At 45.1% G+C, this 18,753-nt stretch overlaps 2 pseudogenes; both read left to right on the forward strand.

Moving 5' to 3' along the window:
- The first annotated feature begins 453 nt into the window (after positions 1-453).
- On the forward strand, positions 454-2,643 carry LOC149867375 (fibrous sheath-interacting protein 2-like; annotated as a pseudogene).
- Positions 2,644-2,725: 82 nt separating this feature from the next.
- LOC149867376 (fibrous sheath-interacting protein 2-like) lies at positions 2,726-3,647 on the forward strand (annotated as a pseudogene).
- Positions 3,648-18,753: the final 15,106 nt, after the last annotated feature.

Below are 18,753 nucleotides of genomic sequence, written 5' to 3' on the forward strand. Positions count from 1 at the left end.
ACTTGTAATAGGGTAACCTGGCAAAATTAGATTATCTCTAGGCTCATGTCGGGGAGCCCTGGCCCTCCTGAAATCAGTGACAAACCTCCTCTAGGCTTCAAGATGGTCATAATTTTTTTCCACGTTCTTCATATTGCATGTCGGCCCTTCAGAAACCAATTCAGGGAAAAGCAATGCTTGTCCTAGTTTGTCCTTCACTGACCTTTCCTGAACTGGCTGTTTATTTCCTATATCTATTCTGTTATATTTATATAACAGATTTATATCCCGCCCTATGCAAAGGGCTCTGGTGATGCTTGTCACTTTTCAAGAGGGGCTGTTATTGTTTATCCTAAAAGTTTGAATCGCTGTAGACAGCTGTTGCCATATACAGAAGGGAGAATGAAGGAATTACTTAATACATTTATTGTCTTTTTTCATTTGTTCCTGCTACAGAAAAAGAAGACCAAAGAAATGACTGATGGAATTACAAATATAATGACATGGTTTGTGGCTGAGGTAACAGACGTCATATATCCAGCAATAATACAATATGAAGAGAGAAAAATAGCTGAGAGAGACATGAGAGATGAGGAGGCCAATGCCAAAAAGTTTGCTTTCACAAGCAGAAAGAGACCACCCAGCAGATCACCTGAATGTGTAAAGAGAGGGAGTAGAGGGAAACTAATCCCACTGTTTTCTCAAGTCACCTGGCCTGTCTCCAACAAGAGGCAGGGCACTGTCTCTAGGCAGAGAGTTTTTGAAAGAAAATTTTCCAGAGGCTGAACCAGCAGTGGTATCTCCTCATCAGATTGACAATATTTCTAGTTTGTGCAGGGAAGCTCTGCTTGAGCATCCCACGCAGACTATCAAAGCTGAGAAATTTCCTCATAGCCAAGCTTACTTTAAATAAATACAAAGCACCAAGAAATGATGGCAAATTATAAAACTGTCTCATTAGGGAAGATATTTCTTCTGACTTCAAACGTGGTCACCCTACAACAGGCATGTTTAGAAAATTCTTGTCACGGATCAATGTCCAGGGAAGAGTGCTATGTTCTGAGGAACAGGTATAAAGGGAAGGGCAAATTCCAAGGCAGTGTCAAGTCCCTGAGCTTGTACAACCCACATCAGGAAGCTGAGTTACTGCACAGGAGCTCTGGGGCTCAAACCTTCTACATCCCCTCTGGACACACTAGTCAAGCCAAGGGCAATCTGCTTCTGAGTAACTACCCCAGATTGGCAGGCAGTTTACCAGAAAGCCCTTCTTTTCATCATGCAGAAAGATATTTCCCAAAGAGGAAATACCACAAAAGGCAGTGCAGGGAGCTTGCAGCAAGCCGCTGCCAACATATGCAATTGAGCCTCAGCCCTTGCAGTCACTGACCAGTATTTATGCTAATACTTTTTTGAAAGAAATATGTGATGAACTAATGAGCAAATTGGTCCCTTCACAATACTTCCATGTTCAGGACAGCACAATCACTGGAAGTGATCCTTCATATATCAGTACAAATGTAGTTGATTCAGTGTTAAACAAACTTTTCATATTTCAGGCCACAGACCTGCAGCCTTCTGACGACCAAGGTCTCTCCCCTGCCATTGATGGCCAAAATTATTCACTCCAGTTTATCTGATCTTCTGCAAGAAAGTGCTTCCAAAGTTTTGGTTTATTCAGACATGAAAAACAACAAAATGTGTCAACAAAAAGCATAGGTGTTTTGATAAGGAGAGAAATTACTGATTACCAATAGGAAGAACCCATAGTAAAAGCACCCTCTTCAGCTCTGTATAAACCTCTAGAGTCTGGGGAAATTGAAAAGAAGCTTTTAGAAAATGTTACCAAAATCAACACCCAATGCCAAAGGCCCACGTCCTCTACTCTGGGGGTATGCCACAGATTTTTGGAAGATATAATCAGCAGACTTTTATCTAACATTCTCCCTGCCACCCCCAGCACATCTTCCTTGACAGAAAAGAAAATGGAACTTGCAGAATTTGACTTGATTCACATGAAGGTCATCAGTACAGTTATGGCAAAAATCTCTACAGATAAGAACTCTTCCAGCTAGCATATCGAACATCTGCATTCCAGGGAGGATGATATGATTCAAACAATTGCTGAGTCAGTCTATAACAAGCTTTTGATACAGTTTCAGTCTAAATTCAACATTCAGCTGTATTTAAGAAGTGGGTACATGATTATTTCTGAAGCTCTTTGTGATTTGGTTTTCTGGGAATCCATTGCAGAGCTCTCTTTCTGGAGAATTACCACTTCACCACTATGCTGAAGCTGACAATATTGTTGAAAATACACTAACTGAGCCTTCAGATTACCCAGAAAGTTTATCATCAGAACTTGGTAAAATAGTTCCTCTTATCATAGAAAAACTAGCAGCACATCTTTTGTCAACATTTTCTTCCCTCTTTCCCATTGCAGATTTGGATGCAGAAAAGACTTTGTTACTGAACAGTGCAACTAGAAAAATACTACATGCTTTTCAAGTACTTCTGTCAAAACATCAGATGAACATGAATGGACATATCAGTGAAAGAGAATTTTTACATACTGAAGACAGCTGGGCTATGGGAGACTTGTTCCATTTGGCTTGCACAAGCACTGTAGGACATTCTGATTCTGACATTTTGTTTGCAGAGTCCTAACAAACAGAAAGATATTTTAGCTCACAGGATAGCAGCTTCAGTAGCAAAAGAAGTTGCCAAACCTAAATGTCAAGCCAATTCAGAGGAGAACACATTGCCTACTTCATCTTCAACAACAGAAAGTGTTAGGATTGTTGAAAAACTCCCTACTGATCTTGGCATGATAAAGAAGATTCCAAAACCAGCTTTAAACCCACATATTCCTGTGGTACACATGACATTTGTGAAAGAAATATTAAGTAGTTTCCTGTCAAAAGTCTTAAGTTCAACTGATGGCAGAAGCCCAAATTACAGAAAACATTTATCAAGAGCTGAAGTGAATGAAATTGCTGAGATCCTTAAACAGGCCATGGAGCAAGGCCTGTTCAAACATAAAATCAGCCTTGTGGCAGCTACAGATGAAGAACAACATCTACATCCAGAACAGGAAGAAGCAGTTAATTGAGTTGTTCTTTCTATTTTTAGGAATATTCTGGATCTGAGCAAGACCTTTATGATGATGTAACTGGTTTTGATACACTTTTTCATTAAGTGGTTACTGTAATAATTAAGGGACTATCTGATTGTCCCCTTTTACAGGCGGTTAGTGACAGTCCACCAACACTGAGCCAGAGTGAGATGAACCCAGACAGAATTGCTGACAAAGTTCTTTCCCAAGTGTCTCTAGTGCAGAGCCCAAAACGGAGTTCTGAGGAGGCAATCCCAGGTTCAAGTGCAAGCGAGACCCCAAAAGAGAGACAGAGGAGCTGCCTGTAAAAATAATCCCTTGTATTAGAATCAAGCATGTACACATTCCTCCAGACTTGGTGTCTGATCATTTATGAGACATTCCCATAAAAACAGAATCTCTTGAGAAAGTGCAAGAAGCATTCATTGCTCAAACTGGGGATGGCCTAAGAGACCTAAGAGCATCGCTGGCTGAGAAGTGTCTTGAAGATGAACATTTGAGATCTGAGGCACAGAGAAAAGAAGACAATCATTTCTCTCTGGCTAGCAAAGGATAACCAGTTGTAAGGCTGGGGGTGTAAGTGGAAAGAATAAGGCAGGAGCAAAATGCTATTTTGCTTTCAACTAGATCTTTTGTTAAGATGTTCGTGTGGCATTGAAAGCCCATCTACTATGAATGTCGAAGGCCCTTATGAAGGTGGTGGAGCATCTCCTAGACAGCTTGCAGTGGGCCATCAATGTGGTGGAGCCTCGCTAGCTGGGATTCTAGATTAGCGGTCAGTTAATTTACTAATCTTGAATCTACTATCCTTTCAATAAATCTGTCTGAGGAGAAGAAGAGGGCTGGAATCCCTTGGGTTAAGCATATGGACAAGACAGCTACAGCTCTCTGCTTTGCTTACTGATGGCAGAGACTGGTTCAAAGGTAGCTGCTCTTCAAGCCAAAAGGGCTATTTGATCACTAGGAAGAGAAGACTACATATGGCAGTATGAAGGGCTTTGCCTCCCCTGAAAGGTTTGGGTCAAAACTAGAGACTGATAAATATGGGGGCTGTGGTATGCGTGTCCAGAGTGATAAGGATGGTTTCAGGAGCTAGTTCTCCATAGAGCTGCAACTGTTATCCAAAAGAAATTATTTTGCGGAGCCCAATTTCTGAGCTTTGCATGATTTAGACAATGGTTCCAAGATCCTACTGCTGAGTCCTGCTGCCCAAAATAAGGATATTAGACATGGAGTGTAAACCAGGCAATGAGTGAAGATAACCTAGATGAGAAAACAGTGACAGGTAACCCAGACTCAGTCTATTTAGCAACCCATGGGATTCAGTAGTTTGGTCTCATCACAACACCAGAGTGTTTATTTAGAAGGTGGGAACTAACCATTTTGTGAAACAGACAGGTTCATGTGTGGGTTGATTTAAAAATAAAATAAAATGAAATAAAAACTTCATTTGTGACCTTACTAGAGCCCTGATCCAGGAAAAGACTTAAGTACAGGAATCCAACCAAAGTCAATAGAAGTGCTTACAGGCTTCAGTGATTTGCAGTGTTTGGACCTAGGACAAAGAATCTCAGTATTTGCATAACTTGAAGCCTGAGCTAGTGACCAATTGGAACTAATGGTACTTGCTTTAAAAAGTACATTTAAAAACCTTCCTGAACTGGGGCCTAGAAGAAGTATTTGGTCTTAATAGTTGACATGAATAGTGGCTCCTTAGTTTTTGTTTCTGATATGTTTTCAAACAAAAAGTTGAAATGTAATAGATGGACAAAGCAGTTTTCCTTTGCCAAAACTTTGCACGGTCCTGATTTTTCTGTGTGCTTAGCTGAAGTTCATAGGATGGATCTGAATGCAAATCTCAGAGAGGCTTGGTTTAGTTTACTCTCATTAGTGACCTGTAGGAAAAGCTGGTTTAGAAAGGATTCTGAGGCGGTGTCCTCTTCAAAAGCTTTCTCTTTGATTTCAGGCCTTCAGCTGGACCTTATCTGAGAAGGTGCTGAAGTCTGTGTGGAACATGCTGAAAGCTCTTCAACCCAGGGTGGACCCCCTTGCACAGCTGGCAGCCCACTACACTGAGAATGAGAATGGAGAGGAGAAGATAGAGGAAAAGCTTGAAGCAAAGGAACAGTGGGAGGAAGAATAGGAGCTGCAGCAGATAGAGGAGAGCATTCAAGTTGAATCCTCTCTGCATTTGGGGAGCCCATTGGCTTCATCCATGGACAGTGAACAATTAAGGTAACTTTTCTGGTGGTACAGCAAAAATGGGAGCTGTGATGGAGTGGGATCATCTGGGGTCTCCAGACAAAGCTGTCCCTATGTTAGACTAGGTTCAGCATGAAGGTGCTCAGGACACTGTCCAACTCTCTGCTTGCTTGTAACCAGACCTATTCACTGTTGCAACACAGTGGGACCAGACTGTGCCAATGAATCTGAGCTTCCATACAATTTACTAATTTATTCTGCTAACATGATACATGCTTCCTTCCCATTCCCAGATCAATCTACACAACCACAGCTGATGGGAGGACATGTTCAGCAGAGGGGCATTAGAGCCAGGGCATCTCTGTCAGCTACTCCTGCTGTACATCCACAATCCACTAGGATAACATTCTCAAACTGGGTACCACAGCACTGTGGAGTGTCTTGAGATCCTTTCAGGGGTACCACAGGGTACCACACAATGTTAGCACTTGTAGGAGTACAAACATGATTCACAAAATAAACCCAGAGATTTCCAATAGAAATCCAGAGTGGTTAAAACCACACTGCCCTACTGCAGCCCTTCAAAGTTCTTTGCACCAGAAGGATTGTTCTAATATTTTTCTGTACTCAAACAAGTGAAGCCTAAGAGTTGCATTTTCCAAGAGGTGCCTTGAGCCTAACAAGGGTGAGAACCACTGCGCTATGGAAACGGTGCATAAAGTCTGTCCCAAGCTGGAGAACCAGGCCCCACATACACAATTCTGCCTTGCTGCTGGGCTGCAGACAAAGGATCTCAATGCTTTCTCCCTCCATAAGACTTTGGCGGACCTGAGGGCAGGCTTTGCCCAAAAGTCCAAGTTCTAAAGACCTGTGAGGCTGGGGGCCTGGTCATGGCCCCTCCAATATTTTCAGTGGCTTCCAACTGTTTAGTCTGAAGCACTGAATGTTTCCAGCTGTCAGAAGGAGAGATTTCCTGGGTGCATCTCTCCCAGCACACAAGGACATCACTAGCAGCGTTGTCATTGGAGCAGTACTGGGCCTGACATGCAGGCTACAGAAGGTCATACCTTTGATTTCTCAGCTTCTGTCTGTGATACAACTCTGACAGAGAGCAAGACTTAGGACTGTCTTCCCCTATTTAAGTTGGTCTAATAAAAGATATCAGATTCACCCAAAGAACCTTGTCTGCCTATGTCCTTAGACCAACCTACCCACCCTGTAACTGGACAGATTTAATAGATTTCCTAGACATTAGGGCTGTAAGGGACCTTGTGAGATCATTGGGTTCAGCCCTCTGCCCAATGAACAGGAAGTCACCTGAGGTCAGATCACCCCAGCAAGATAAGCACCCAAGCATTTCTCAAAGGTATCCAGAGTATGTGTCTGCACCACTTTTGCGGGGAGTGTATTCCAGACTCCAGAGACTCGGACAGTAAATAAGTTTTTCCTTATGTCCATCTAAAATGTTCTTCCAGCAGTTTGTGATCATTAGACCTTGTCTTCCCTTGGTGTGCCCTGGTGAACAGACATTGTCCCAGGTCCTGATGCACACCCCTTGTGTACTTATAATCTGCCAACAAGTCACCCCTGAACCTTTGCTTCTCCAGACTAAAGAGTCCCGTCACTCTCAACCTCTCTTAAGGCTTGTTCTCTTGACCTCTAATTATGTGCATGACTTTCCTCTGGACTCTCTCAAGCTTTTCCATATCCTTTATGAAGTGAGGAGATTCATTCTAGGAATATGATGCACACTATTTTCTTGTTACACAACAGGTCATTAACTACAGGAACAACTTAACCAGGGGTATGATTAATTGTCCCTCACGTGAAGTCCTGAAATGAAGGCTGGGTCTTTGTAAAAGACAGGGGGGAGCATCATCTGAAATTATTTGGCTCGATGCTGATAGCACTTGCTGAAGTTCAGGAGGCAGTTTCAGTGGGGAATCAGACTAGGTGATCACTCTGCTTCCCTCTCCACCCTTCAAATCTATGAATACTTTGTACATTTGAGGCCTTTGTGCCTCATCTCTCCTTTCCATCCTTTGAATAGTCCTTCTCTGTACTTTCTCTAGCTCTTCTGTCATCTTCTTACATACTGGGCACTAGAATTGCTCTCCCCTCCCTCATTCTAGATGAGAAGTTTTCCTGGCATCCACACCTCTTTGCAACAGTGCCCATGCTGTTAACCCCTAGCTACTTTGCTCATTCCTAGAGATTCTTGTGTGAATTGCTTTCCGGATGCCCAGTAGTGTAGATGAAGGATACCTGTTCTGTGTCTTTCCTCTGCTCAGGTTGGCTGGTTCCTGGACTTGGGCTTCACCTGGTCATGCATGGCACTACCAGGAACCGTGGCTGGGAGAACAGCCCCAGTCCCCACCACCCGTAATTCTGCAGCTGTGTGATCCTGAGGATCACAGATCAAACAGAACCCTGCCTGGCTCTTTTTTTTTTATCACTCTTTCCATGGAACAGTTGGAAACACTGTCTGAAGATGCTGGAAAGAAAGATCCTCCCATACCAGAAGAAATGGGGGTTGATACAGGTATTTATGGGGAACTGACACTGGCTAAGTTAGGTGATGTACTCAAGGTCACTCGGGAAGTCTGTAGCTAATCTAGGAAGTGACTCTAGGCCTTGTGAATCCACATTCATTGACTTACCCAGAGACCATCATTGCTGCTCTACCTACCATCTCACATGCAGCACAGCAGGAAAGAGATGGGTAGTTCCTGATTTCAAGCATGAAATGGCCATAGCAGAGGACACAGACCAGCTGGTTATCAGTGTCCCACCCTAACACACATCTTCATAGTACACATGGCTTATTCACCTTGCTTGTAGACTCCATTTTGGCTAAGTGCAACGGCTTAATGATTACAAGCCTGGACTGGAAATCCAAAGTTGTTTCCCTATACAAAATCAAATGCTGTCACCAAGAGAGGCTTGTTTGTTGAGAGAGGACATTTTCTAAATGACCTCTGGAGAGCCTTGCTTTATTCTTCCATATTAAGTGACTGCTTTCTTTTCTCCACAGCAGCTGCTGGCAGAGTTCCAGAAAAACGATCTTCCTTTTTTAAGAAGATACTGAATGCTCTGTCCAGAGTGCACACTCTTCTCTTAAGTTGCCTACTGTACCACAGGAAATGTCATAAAGTTGCACAAGAGATTATACTTACATGTTAAATTGTTTTAGGAAAAATATGAAAAATATAGAGTTAGAAAGAAATGTGTTCTGGTGGAGACTGCTAATTGTACTTTGTGATCACTTGCAAGTTGATTCTCATGTAGTTAAACTCAAGAAAGAGGGCAGACAGAAAAGGTAAACAGGAGGCCTACTTCACAGGGAGGAGGGAGGCTCGTTTTAAGATGCATTATTCAGGAGTTAATGTGCACTCCCAAGTAGCTGGCTGTGCCCCAGGAGGGGTGTTGGAGAGAGAGGTCAGAAGCCAGCCCAACCAGCAGTTAGTTCCACAAAGGGCCAAAGAACTCCTTGTCTAAGGACAGACACTCAGAAAGCCTGAGCCTGAATTGATTCAATCTGTGCAGGTTAGTCTAACCTGGGAAGGCTAAATCAGTTTTGTAACCAAACAGACATCCCAGAAATGCAGCTGCATGCCTGCAGTGGCTCAGGCTAGAAGCCAGGGGGTGCTATGGCATCCCTCCCTTGCACAGGGCTGACCTGAGTAGGACTTGCCCAGGCCCCAGCAGGATGCTGTGATTAGGGTGGGGTCCCCTACTTGATAACAAAGCATTTATTAGCTGTTATTAGGATTTAATACCCCGTCAGAAAACAAAATCTTGCTCATTAAAAGCTCTTCTTACACAGCTTTTTTCCAAAGGAAGGAATGCAGGGGCATTACCATTTGAGCTGTTGATTACTTCCAAAAAGTCCTAAGCAGACATTGTTCTATCTGCCTTACATAGCATTAGCTAGCATACCATGTGCTGGCTACAGTCTGTGCTGTGGGAGAGAGGAGGAAAGGATCTCTGCTTAAGCAGCAAGTAGTGAAAAGGAGGGAGGAGGGCATAGGGAAGCCAGCAGACCCTGCTGTGCCTAGAAGTCTCCACCAGAGTCCTGCCCAGGGAGCAGAGGGGAGGGGCCAGCCTGCTGTGGAGCAGAGAGACCCACCCAGTTCAGAGAGCATGCCAGGATGCTGGGGGTATCTGGTTTAGCTTAAACCAGCAAGGGGTCTGGGGCAGACCTTGCATAATCTGGTTTGACCCAAATCAGTTGTGTCTGATACTACATTCATCCAGGTTTATCTCAAACTGGTTTCATCCATTTTCAAACTGGTTTATGTGCACTGAACATCTGTTTTATGTGATTTATGTGTAATGTCTGTCCAGGACCCTTGATTTATGTGTAATGTCTGTCCCTAGTCCTTGAGATAACTTGGAGATGCCACCTAGCAAGAGAGGGGAGCTAAAGCCAGCAGATAATGCCATTTGGAGATGGCAGCATTCTCCACCTGGAATCTCAGGGTCATCAGAAGGCCCCTAGAATCACAGGTGCTGACACATCATTCTCAGCTCCAGTAGAAGGAACAATTTTCTGAGTCTTTAGTTACAGTGACTGGGGTTTAATCCAAGCTCTGTAAGCAGAAGAGCAGCATGGCATAGCTGCCTAAGGGGAGCAAACGCTCAAGACTGAGAACCAGTCTGGACTGAGGTGAAGGGACTGATGCTGTTCCTTACCCTTGCTTCCCCTTAGGAGCTCAGGGCCACTGGGGAAGCCTTCAGACTCACTCCTATGAGGGCCTGAATAATTTCTGACCCATCTCTAATTTGTGTTACTTTTCTGTCAAGCCTGGAATTACTCTGGTGCTGGGGGAGGGAGTACTGCCAAGGTCACTGCTGCCTATCCCCAAAATTCAAACCTCAGGGAGGAAGGACCCCCAAGTTAGGGATGGCCCACAAATAATGAAGATTTTTTCATAGATTGATTCATAGATTCATTGATTGTAAGGGGCTGGAAGGGACCTCACAAGATCATCAAGTCCAGCCCCCTGCCCTAGGCAGGAAAGACAACTGGGGTCAGCTGACTCCAGCAAGGTGACCATCCAATCACCTTTTGATGATTTCCAGCATAGGTGATTTCACTATGGCTGGAGGCAGTTTATTCCATAATGCAGACACCCTGACTGTTAAAAACGTTTTTCCTAGAGGTAAGCTTGAAACAGTCTTCCAGGAGTTTGTGGCCATTAATACAGGTTTTCCCCGAGGGTGCCCTGGTGAACACTTGTTTCCTGAGCCCTCGATGTATTCCCCTGGTGTAGTGGTGATAAGCTGCTACCAAGTCCCCTCTCAGCCTTCTCTTTTTTAGGCTGAGGAGACCCAAGTCCCTCAGCCTTTCCTTGTATGGCTTGCTTTGCAAGTCTCTGATCATATGGGTGGCTTTTCTCTGGACTCTCAGAAGTTTTTCTATGTCCTTGTTGAAGTGTGAGGCATACAGGCAATGGAAGCTTGGGACAATCCCCAAGGAAGACTATACAACAATGGCCTGCACTTGTAGGGAGAAGATTAGAAAGGGTAAAGCAGCGACTGAATTTAAGCTAGCAGTGGGAATAAAGGACAATAAAAAGTCTTTCTTTAGGTATGTAGTGAACAGGAGGAAAACAAATGGAAGCATAGAGCTACTGCTTAACTAGCCAGCTGCAGTCTCAACAATGCTGAGTAAAACAAAAGAATCACATCCTTGGTTTTACCTGAGATGCATCGTATGATGCATGCCAGAGTATTGTTTGACCTGCTGGCTACAACATCACGCTCATGCTCATACTATGTTCATACTATAGTCTGTTATTACACCAGGTCCCTTTCCGTCATGGTGCTAGTCAAATTGGCACTACCAAACCTGTAAGTATGTTGGGGATAGTTCATCCCCAGGTGGAGCACTTTACACTTCTCAATGTTGAGCTTCATTTGGTTCTGATCTGCCCAACTTGCCAGCCTGTCTAGGTTTGCCTGTATCTGAAGCCTATTGTCTAGCATGACCACACTCCCCCATAACTTGGTGTTGTCTGTGAGCTTGGCCAATGAGCTCTTCACCCCCATCCAAATCATTGACAAAGATCTTGATCACTGGACCAAGCATGGACCGCTGAGGGACACCACTGGCCACTTCTCACCAGGACAACACGGATGCATTCATTAGAACTCTCTGGGTCCTACCCTGCATCAAGCTTCCTGCCCACCTAACTGTCAAGCAGTTAAGCCCACAATCCTCCTATTTTCCACTGAGGTTATGATGGGATACCATATTCAAGGCCTTTTGGAAGTCTAAGTATATAATGTTGACTTTCTCTTATCCAGGTGGCAACTTACCCAGTCATAGAAGGAGATGAGATTGGTAAGACAAGACCTGCCTGCAATGAAGCCGTGCCAGCTGTCATTCACTATTCTACCTTCTGCAAGTGTATTGCATATAGACTCCTTGATGATTTTTTCCAGGATTTTTGCTGGGATAGAAGTTAATTTAATTGGCCTATAGTTGCCTGGGTCCTCTCTCCTCCCCTTCTTGCTTATGGGCACAACATTGGTCTGCTTCCAGTCTTCAGGGCCCTCCCCCAAGCACCATGAGACTTGAAAGAGTTTCACCAGAGGTTCTATGATGACTTCAGCAAGGTCCTTCAGCACACTCAGGTGAAATTCATCCGGTCCTGCTGACTTAGAAATATCTAACTTTTCTTTTCCCACCATGTCCATTCTGAACCATATCTAGTATGATTTTCCTCTTAGTTGGGTGAAATACAAAAGCAAAGTAGTCACTCAGGAATTCAGTTTTCTCCTGAGTGTCGGTAACCAGCTGTCCTGAGTAGTTAAGCAGTAGCTCTATGTTTCCATTTGTTTTCCTCCTGTTCGCTACATACCTAAAGAAAGACTTTTTATTGTCCTTTATTCCCACTGCTAGCTTAAATTCAGTCGCTGCTTTACCCTTTCTAATCTTCTCCCTACAAGTGCAGGCCATTGTTGTATAGTCTTCCTTGGGGATTGTCCCAAGCTTCCATTGCCTGTATGCCTCTATCTTCTTTTTGAAGATGACCCTGATATCCTTATTTAGCCAAGAGGGCTTACCAGCCCTTCTGCTACCTTTTCTCCACACAGGAATGGTCTTTGTTTGTGCTTTGAGGATTTTCCTTGAGGAATGACCACTCTTCATGCACTCCTTTTACCTTTGGCCCTGGTCCTACAGCACTTCCCCTACTATTGCCCTGAGCCTGTTGAAATTTGCTTTTTAAAAGTCAAAAACTTCAACCCTGCTAGAAGACCAAGTCTAGGAAAGTGTTACCTTTGATTGGCCCATGCACTTCCTGAGTCAGGTAGAGCTCTTTAATACAAGTCAGGAAGCTGCACAACAGATCTGATTTAGCCAAGTGTTCCTACCAGGCAATATCTGGGTAATTGAAGTCATTTATGATGATCATATCCCATGTACATGCGGCTCCTGCCAGTTCTTGAGAGAACTGTAGATTGACATCCTCCCCCTGCTTTGGTGGTCTGTAGTATACACCTACAGTTAGGTCTCTTTCACTGCATCCCTCCCACTCCCCCATAGTTTGACCCAGAGGGTTTCGAGCCGCTCTTCTTTGGAGTCAATGTCAGTTTCCAAGAAGGTGTACTGCTCCCTCACACAGAGAGCTACACCTCCACCTTTCTTCTCTACTCAGTTCCTTCTGTGCAGGGTGTAGCCCTCTATGACTACATTCCATTCATCTGAGGGGTCCCACCAGGTCTCCATGATCCTTACTAGATCATAATGCCTACTGGAGAGTAGGAGGGCTAGCTCTCCTGCTTGTTCCCCATGCTCCTGGCATTAGTGTGCAGGCACCTGAGTCTTCCAGCTGAGACCCTCTATTTCCTTTCACACTGAGGGAGAACTATTCCCTCAGCTCTTGCAATACTGGTTATCCTAATGTCCCCAACAACAGAACTTTCTTGTGTGCCAGTCCCCAGACATGCTCCAAGCAGTGTTTCCCCGCCGCCTGGGGATCTTAGTTTAAAGCCCTATCTAGAAGATCGGTCAACCTGGCAGAGAACAGCGACTTACCTCTCCATGTGAGGTGGATGCCATCCTTTCCCAGGAGTCCTCTCTCCCTAAAGTGTGCACTGTGGTTGAAGAAACTGAAGCTGTCTTGGTAGCACTACTGCCAGATTCATCAGTTTATTTCTTTGACACATCCTTCCATCCTATGTCCATGGTCAGCAACTGGGAGCACAGAGGAAAAGACTACCTGTGCCCCAGTGTCTTGAGCCCAACACCCAGAACCCTGTAGTCACTCATGATGTGGTCCAGATTACTCCTGGCCATGTCATTCACGCCCATGTGAATGAGGAACATGGTGTAGTGGTTAGAGAGCCAAATGAGCCTAGGGATCCTCTCTGCAACATCCCAGATGTGGGTGTCAGGGAGGCAGCAGACCTTATGGGCTAGGGGGTCCAGATGGCAGATGGGTCCCATGGTGCCCAACAGGAGGGAGTCCCCCACCACCACCACCTTGCATCTCCTCTTGGGGGTGGCAGTTGGCTGACTACCCACCTCCTCCTCCAGTGTCTCCATCAGAGCCTCCTCAGGGGTGAAGACCTTGGCAGGCACAGCAAGTCTCAACCATGGCTGAGAGTGAGTCCACATCCCTACCCAGTCCCAGCAGCTTCCCTTTGGCCTTCAGGCCTTGGGCTTCTCACTCAGCCCAGCCCTCCGGGTGCCTTCCATGCATCCCTCCACATGAACTCCCACACTAACTGCCACACCAAAACAGAGCCATGCCTGTTTACATGCTCTGTTCAGGGGGCTCCAGTCACAGGGCTCCCTGGGGGCCTCAGCTAAGTAGGGACCCAGGGGAGGGAGCGTTCCCCTCCCTGGTCCTGGCCAGCCAGCGCATCCCACCCAATGCAGCCTTCACATGCTCACATGTTTGCATGCACATATGCATGCACACATGTTCATGCTCACACCCTCACCTTCAGAGCACTCCTGCGCTCGCCCACCCTCTCCTTGCCCTGGTTCCTTTATCTCCTGGCTCTGCACTGGGGGGGTCTTTGATGTCTGTGTGGTGTTCAGGTCTTCAGCTCCCAGGGGTGCAACAGGTGTTTACCTATGCATCTCCGCTGATTTCTTTAACATGGGCAGCCTATACATGTGTTCATTGGTGTTCTAGTTAAAATGTGTTGGAGCAGACACAATTAATCAAGTCTGCTTCATGTTCTAATTAGAATGCTGCAGCATTGAAGTTTAGATAAAGCATCCTGCAACCATTTTTAAACATGCGTGGGCTTAATACACATGATGGTGAGGCATTTTAATTAGAGTGGCTGCCCAGGACTGCTCTAATTAAAATGCCCTCCCCCCCCACCAAGCATTTGTATAGGCATCCATGATTTCTTTAAGTTCTTTCTTTTTGAACTCCCCGCTGCCAAGTGGGGACAGTTTCTAGGATGCTGGCTGCCATATGGGCAGAACAGGGAACTCTGATGCCTGCTTCCACCAGTAGCTTTCAGTGCCTGCCTGAGGACACAGATTCTCCACAATGATGTTCTAGTGTAAGCCACAGCCTGTGGGCTGCTGAGGCCTGTTCCAGGAAGTCCAGTTTCTGCTCTCTGCTGTTCTTCCTGCACATCTAGCTTCAGGAGTGTTTCCCATCCTTCCCCAGGCCAGGAAGGGGCTCCAGTGAAACCCCTCATACTCATTCTCAGGCCTTTAGCAAGAATGGGCCTGCCTGACCTAGGGGTCACAGGATGGAAAAAGATGCAGGAGTGGTAGTGTCTGCACTGGCATTCTCCTTTGTCCTTCCATGTGAGACATGTGTTACTAGAACAAGGGGAGAGAACTGCTGCCTCCTAAGGAGCCCAGGAGTCCCATACATCTGGGTTTTCCTGGACATCTCCTCTTTTTTGGCCCCCTGTCCTAGTGTCTGGGCAGGTTTTTAAAATGCAAGCAAATGTCCAGGTTTTTGCTTTTCTTCTGCTTTTTCTGGGCAGAAGCAGCTTGGATGCTTGGGGCTGGGAGCAGCGGGCAAGGTGATTGGCTGTCAGGGGTCATGTGCTCTGCACATGAGCCTGGCAAAAGTGTGTGTGCATGTGTGTGCACACAGGAGCTGCATGGGTAGCAAGGCTGGAGGGACAGGGATCTCTGGATGGGTAGCGAAGGGCACCAGCAGTGCTGGAGGGGTAGGGGGATGTGGGTCTGGAGTGAGGGGCAGAGGCAGGGCACTGGCATATCACTTCCCCCCCACAAACATACCCTTCCCCCTCTTTCCCCCAGCTCCCCACTCCCTCCCCCCCCCACAGGTGTCCTCTTTTTTGATCCTAGAAATATGGTAACCCTATGCCTGTGGCAACATTGTTTTATGAGCCACCGCACACATGTAGACAGTGATGACAGGGCTGGCTTGGGCACAAGGGTGTTTGTGCTGCCTGCCAGCTAGCCCCACACTAGGGCACCCTCATACCTCTGCCAGTCCCCCTGCAGCATATGAAATCCAGTTGGAGCAGCCCTGGGCTGGCAGGGGACCCAGGGCTGCTCTGCACCAGCCTCCAAAGGAGTTTTTCAGCCTGGGGCTTCTCTGACCTGGCTCAGTGTGCTGCACAGGGGCTGGTTTGGGCACAAGTGTGCAGCCCCTATGCTGAAGCACCTTCATGCCTCAGTCAGCTACTGCACATGGGGCCCAGTCAGAGAAGTTCTGGACTGGTAGGCTGACCCTCTGGGTCCCCTGCCAGCCCAGGCTGCTCTGGCCAGATTCCATGTGCTGCACACAAATAAACTCATAAATATGTTTTGGAGTTTTGTGCTCTTAGACGTACATCCAAATGGTGCACCCAGGAGTAAAAATCTCTAGAACAATAAGCTTCAAAGTTTATTTGTGCATATTAATTGCACATGTAGACTCACCCTATCTTGCTTAAATTAATCCTAATAGGCCTTGGGTATTCAAAAGCTCTGAAGTGGAAAAGGGCTCCTAAAATAATTTCAATGCTCTTTAAGACTTTAACATTGAGTTCTGCACATACACACTTTTTTTAAGAATAAGTAAAATTAAGTAACCTAAGTGAAATTGAATTTTCTGGTATTTTTACTGGCTTTTCTTTAGCATGATCATGCTACATCTTTATCTTCCCTTATGAACTGATTTATTTTCTCTCTCTGTTCTATTTCTCTAATAGTCTACTTTCACCTTCTCAGGATTGTTTTGTGGGGCTTTCTCAGGATAACTAACTGTGCAAACTCGTAGTTTCCTTCTATTAAGAGTTTTTGGTGGCATTTCTTTACTGTGGTAAGGACATTTCTAAAGGAATATATTGTGTATGCATATATATAAAAATAATGAAAAATAGTTACTGTATGGTATACTGGTGGAGAATGGAGAAAAACTCAGAGAAAGCCATTCTTTAATCACCTGTTTTCAATTGTTAAAAATAAGAATATATGATAAAGAAAGCATGTGGAGATATTTATTATGGTAAAGACATTGTAATCTGCTGTATATTTGTTTTTTGTCTTAAGAGAACAATATATGGATCAGTGACCATGCATGGACCGATTGTGTCTTTGTTGCTTCAACCATAAACAAGAAGCCAGACATACAAAATTATTTCTCTCTTGAGCTGCAGCTCAATTTCCTCTGTAGCTTCAGATATGAAACTACTGCCTGTAACAGTGCCAGAGACCACTCTTCTGAGATGAAAGATGTGTCACTTTCAACTAAAACTATTTCCTGTTTATCACTGAGGAAAAGTAAGCAGGGCGAACAACTAGGGGCCTCATCCTTTCAAACCATTCCCATTTGCTTTATTTCTGTTATATCTTCTAGAATTTTCTTTTTTTTTTTCCCTTCTACTCGGTGTTGGGTTAGAATTTAAAAGTGGAAGCATTACAAGAAAAATGCGCCTGTATACAGATTGCACACACAGATAATCTGTGATTATTGCATAATGTGTCAGTGATTTAAACTTGATAACCGGATATGGCAATGAACCTGTCTCTAATGAACTGGTGAAAATAGACTGGGGTGGGCAAAATACAGCCCATGGGCTGGATCTGGCCTGCCAGTCACTTTCTTTGGGCCACTGCACCCCCACAAAGACTTATGCCCCACCCAGCCCTTCTGCCCATGAGGGTGGGAGTGAGGTGCCTACATCCTTGCTTCCCCCTTTGTGGGTGGAAGAACCTGTCCCCACTAGCACAGCTGAGGCTGCTTCTGCAAGCTTCCCCAGTGTCCCTCTCCCTCCAGGCATCAGGTAGGGAAGCAAGGGGCAGGGCTGCAGCTGGGCAGGAGCATGGAGCATGGGGCTAGGGCTGGCAGCAGTGCAGAGCCCATGCCCAGGGGGCAGGGGCAGTACAAAGCTCAGCTGGGCAGGGTGTGGGGGGGGTGGTGTGGGGGACCCCTCACACACACACACACTCCCACCATAGTGCGCAACCCTGGTAGGCAGAGAGGGCAGCAGCAGCATGTGGGACACTCATGCTTGATGCTGGTGCATGGCCCTGGGCAGTGGGCCAGTGCTACATATTGTAGAGGGAAACACAGCCCCTGCCTGGCCATCTGTATCATGGGCACTCCCTGCATTTGCACAGCATGGGAGGGAAGCCCAAGGCACTGGAGTTGGCTGGGGCTGGAAAGGCAGCTGGCTCCTATGCCTGGGGCCTCCCTCCCATGATGTGCGAGTGCAGGGACTGCCTGTGATATGGCCATAATATCTAAACTTGACATTCAGACAGCAAGTTATTCTGAGATAGCACCACACCTTTCTTTTAGTAACCAGGGAGCAAGTAAATGCCATATTTGCATTGAGCAAACAGCTATTCCAGGAAAACTACAACCACATAACATCTACCATGATATTTCTTCTTGCTTTTTTTTTTCCCAGAGTAACTGGGAAATTCTAGGAAGTTACACTGATATACAGTACCACATAGTGTGTCCACTCCTTTTTTATATTGGTTCAAAGCTGATATAAACCATTTTGTGTATCTGAGCCCTGATATGCAAGCAATTTAATACTGAAATTAGCTGGGTCATCAAATGTTAATTTTTAGTTTGATTTTGATAATGATGTGAAACTTTTCATGCATTTCAGAAGACTTAAAACTATTAAAACAACAGTGATAATATCCTTATCAAATTGTAATTGTCTGCATCATTTAAGAAAAGTGTTTTAGGATTATGCTCTGAATGCTGGCCAAAGACTAAAAATATTCTTAGCAAGACACTGGGAATTTTGTAGTTAAAGACCTCTTCTCCAAAGTAAATTAGTTGAGCATCCAACTAGACTTGTATATGATTCAAGCATTCCATCCTAAGGATAAAACCATCAATTTAATTATTGCACTCCTCAGTAAAATTCCCAAAATGTAAAGTACTTGTGTACAGTGTATGTTGGTTTAAAAGTACAGATTTTATACAAAAAAAACTCCATTAATTCTGGTAGACAAGGTTCTTTGGGTAAATTTGAAATCTTTTGTTAGA

Source organism: Crocodylus siamensis, chromosome 4 (genome assembly GCF_052110815.1).
Source record: "Crocodylus siamensis isolate JL-2025a chromosome 4, ASM5211081v1, whole genome shotgun sequence".
NCBI classification, from domain to species: domain Eukaryota; kingdom Metazoa; phylum Chordata; order Crocodylia; family Crocodylidae; genus Crocodylus; species Crocodylus siamensis.